General features: G+C 44.6%; 1 long non-coding RNA gene across 1 annotated transcript in view; it reads left to right on the plus strand.

Moving 5' to 3' along the window:
- The window catches only part of LOC106816948, an 8,300-nt gene extending 4,419 nt beyond the window's left edge, over positions 1–3,881 (plus strand). The window contains exon 3 of the long non-coding RNA XR_001394965.1: positions 3,811–3,881. This is a non-coding gene — a long non-coding RNA (uncharacterized LOC106816948). The remainder of the gene's footprint in view (positions 1–3,810) is intronic.
- Positions 3,882–4,419: the final 538 nt, after the last annotated feature.

Below are 4,419 nucleotides of genomic sequence, written 5' to 3' on the forward strand. Positions count from 1 at the left end.
ACCAACACCGAACCTTGCACTTAAACACACAACACACAAAACACACCGGAACGTAGCCTGGTCACTCATCACCAACACACACCATCGATCTGATATGGTAGGAACCGTCAGGTTAGGGTTAGCTCTTACTAGCTGATATTCCACGCAACCACACGACACCACAACCGCGGCAATCATAGAACACCACAACACACACCACACGCATGGCGAATAGCGCTGTCGCCTGCGCAGCGATCCGGCGGCTATATGTAAGTCTAACAGACTAGTTTAGGGTTAAGGGAGTAAAGGCGTAGGCGACTTCCCCTAGACACTCAACACACCACACCACACAGTTAGTTGGAGTTAGGCCGAGGTTACGTCCGGCATATTAAGATAGTACCCAGGTTTGTACGTTCCGTTATACAAACGGACTGCACCCAGCTACGGTGTACGTTCCCGGCAGTACCTCCATATATAGGACATAGACGCCTCTCAAACACTAACTAATAATTAAGATATGCTGAACACCGAGCCAGTGGCTGTGTGACTGACAGTCAATATACATAAGGTCATTCTACACCCTAGCAATACGCGGTTTCTTGGAGGCTTAAAGGGTATGGGCATACTCAGCAAGGTAATAAATTAATGCATTTCCAGTTTGATATTCGTCCTGCAGTTTTTGAGTTTTAGCATGTGTGGCCTATATTGTCCACCCCCACAAACACCACCCAACAGACACGAATCAACGCTCACCCAGTTTTTGCAAGGCCAGAGGCGGGGCGACCATTTAAATCCAGTGGACTAAGCAAAGTACACAAGCCTTATGCACAGGTACTTCATAAAAAACCCAGCAGGAGCACGCGGAAGCCAACTAACGAAAAGAAGGAAGGAATGTTAATGTTACCTAGAGAAAGAAAAGTGCTAGAAATAGAGATAGTGATAGCGATTATGCTATAACCCCAAATCCTCCACACTTTAAAGATCTCTCTACTTTTCGCCGCTAAGCTACTTAGCTTTCCACTCTATCAAATACCTACCTACTTACCACTATCACAGTCCTTACTAACGCACACACTATCTCCATCTAACTATGCTTGCCTCTTTCTTAAACTATTCTAAAACCTTGTCCTCTCCATATATTCCCCTATCTATCATCGCAACCATTCTCTATTTCTCCACACGCCATATATTCCTACCCCACAGCGCGCTGGGCTTCCTTCACCATCATCAACCGGCTTATTTCACCCACCTCTATATTAGCCTTCAATTATCTTACTTGTGCCCTGTTCCCCTGTCCACGCTTCCTCACCCTTGCACTCTATCCACCACCATGCACAAACAAGCCACTGCCGTTTGCTACCATGCAGCGTTGAACTATATGATAAGATTATACATGGTTGCAAATAAACACAATACAGATAATTGATTTCCGAATTGGCCGATGTTTATTGCACTTATTTAAAGTGCGTCCAAACACAAAAACGTGAATCCGAATTTCGCGTTAGCCACACTTATTAAGTGTGTCCAGGATGCACAATAGCTCCTTTTGCCGCACACTTAATTTTAAGTGTGTCCCAAAGTTTCTTGGCTAAAAAATTTTCTTGCTCCCAAAACGTATTTCTAAGTGCTACTATTCTAAAAAACCAGAATGGAATCAAAACCTGGCACGGCGAGCGGGCACTTTATAAGTGTGGGCCAGATTGGCAGCATAGCTCCAATTGCTCGCACACTTAGTTTTAAGTGCATCCGGATGCAAGCTACCCCACACACCTCACATGTACACGTAACAAGCACACGATTTCAACCGTCAAACGTGGGAACGTTCATCAAACCGGATGCGACGCACCCAGGGGCACGGCATCGTCGAATAAAAAAAAAAAAAAAATAAAAAAAAAAAAAAAAAAAAAAAAAAAAAAAAAAAAAAAAAAAAAATAGGGCAAATTGGTTGAATTTTGGGCCCTATACGGCGAGTACGCACCTCGCAGCTCCACCCCTCCGTCCGCCGGCATGATTGTGACGCAGTTCCCGGCCAAATGCGCTGACATGGTTGAAATGCGGTTTTCATGGTGAAAATTCAGCCCGCATTTATAATCCGAACGTAAAATCAAAATTAAGTGTGGCCCAGGGAAAAATTCACGCACTGCCACAACTTATAAGTGCGAATAGTCACTTCCTTTCGAATTTTCCGAGAAATTGTATAAGGCCTCATATTCATAAAATATCGCAAAATTAAATGGAACGACCTTAAATATTCTACTAACAATTCTCAATGTTTTCCATGCCTCGAATTAAAGCATCGCCCAACGTCCCGACCAAGCAGGGCCACGGCACAGAACACGGCACCTCCACTGGCAACACCGCACCACCAAACGCACAACATTACATTTACATTAACAATTACATTTACATACATTAAACAACACACAAACACACACACAACACCAACACGACAACACACACACACACACACACACCACACTCGGACAGGCACCAAACGGGCCGCGGCGGGGCCGGGGGCGCACAAGCACACAAACACCGCCCTTCTGCATTTAAAGTTTTATAATTATAAAATTATAAATTATAAAACTTTAATTGGTTATGAAATTGGTTCAGAAAACTTCGTTCGTGCGGTGAACTTGTATATTGTAGAGGGGCATTTGAACGACATTTACAGAAAGATGTTACCAATAATAGGCGAAAGAGAGTAGAGAAACATTAAGAGTTTGGTAGTATATATATATACATTTTGCGGTCATCATTTTATTATTGAAACGTTCCAAGTGCCTGTGCTCGTATCCTTACTTCATCCGGCAACGAGAATTACTAGCCCTGTGATTGCTAAATTTAGTGAGGGTCGGGTTTGGTTGGCTGTGGATTGTGGCTGCTGTCATTGCGTAGTAGAACGTCTTTCCTTACACGGACCCTGTAGATCTTTAGGCCACAATTAAACAAATCTTTGTTTGCCTTCACCCGACCCAGACTGAAAAGTTTGGGTAGGTAGGTCGGCTTTTTTTGAGGGCGGGGGTCTTTTTACAAATTCAGCATGGTGTCTACATGCTCGGGTGTGCTTGTGTGGAGATACCTTTTATGTTGAATGTTTGTTTTGCTTGATACATATAATGTATTGCCTACAGATTTATATAATGTACAGTGATACAATTTGTAAAAAGAAAAGAAAAAGATCACTAAAATTTTTTGAGTCGCCCCCTTTTTGGCGGGTCGGTTGGGTGAGGGCAAACAAACAAGATTTTTATCATGGCCTTACCGAGACAGCCGTGTTGCAACCAACACTTAGACGGCGGTGAAAAAATGGTCTGGAAACTCACCAGTGATAAGTCGTCGATTGCAGGGCTTGAATTTCACATCGACGCTTGCGCTGCTTACTTGCCCCTGAAAACTGTACGATATCGATCAAGAGTCCATAGAAAATTCTAGAAATTCTAGAATTTTCTATTATGGACTCGTGATATCGATATCAGTGGCGATAAATAACCATGGCTGTCCTACTCGGTGTGTTCCTCTGCCCTTTCTATTAAGTTTCTCACTGCCATTCAGCAGTGTGCATTTATCCATCCTCTTCCCTGTGAAACCCCCGCGTTTCCCCGTGTTGTTAAAAACTGGCCGTGATAACCTGTCATTTGCAGGAGGTGCTTGCTCCTCCAATTTGCAGCGGCGAGCCTCAATCTCCAAGTCGACCGAAAAGGCAATACCTCAGTCCTGCTCGGCGCGAAAATAATTAAATTTCGATCCTCTGCAATCAATCACCTGGCGAGAGCTTTGGCGAGGTGCGGTCGTGAGTGCAGTGTAATTAGAGCTGCTCTCTTTGTGCAGGTTCAACTACCTGAGACCCAGATCCGACAGCTATGCCAACTGTCACGTGCCATATTCCTCGAGCAACCGATGCTAGTCGAACTGGAGTCGCCCGTCAACGTGTGCGGTGACATCCATGGTACGTAACACCTGTCTCTCAAGTACGTGTCACACCTGTAAGCTAGACTCACCTGTAAGCTAGGCTCACCTGTAAGCTAGACTCACCTGTAAGCTATGCTCACCTGTAAGCTAGACTCACCTGTAAGCTAGGCTCACCTGTAAGCTAGGCTCACCTGTAAGCTAGATTCACCTGTAAGCTAGACTCACCTGTAAGCTAGACTCACCTGTAAGCTAGGCTCACCTGTAAGCTAGACTCACCTGTAAGCTATGCTCACCTGTAAGCTAGGCTCACCTGTAAGCTAGACTCACCTGTAAGCTAGACTCACCTGTAAGCTAGGCTCACCTGTAAGCTAGTCTCACATGTAAGCTAGACTCACCTGTAAGCTAGGCTCACCTGTAAGCTAGACTCACCTGTAAGCTAGACTCACCTGTAAGCTAGACTCACCTGTAAGCTAGTCTCACATGTAATCTAGACTCACCTGTAAGATAGTCTCACATGTAAGCTAGGCT

Source organism: Priapulus caudatus, unplaced genomic scaffold (assembly GCF_000485595.1).
Source record: "Priapulus caudatus unplaced genomic scaffold, Priapulus_caudatus-5.0.1 Scaffold1543, whole genome shotgun sequence".
In the NCBI taxonomy this organism is placed as follows: Eukaryota; Metazoa; Priapulida; class Priapulimorpha; order Priapulimorphida; family Priapulidae; genus Priapulus; species Priapulus caudatus.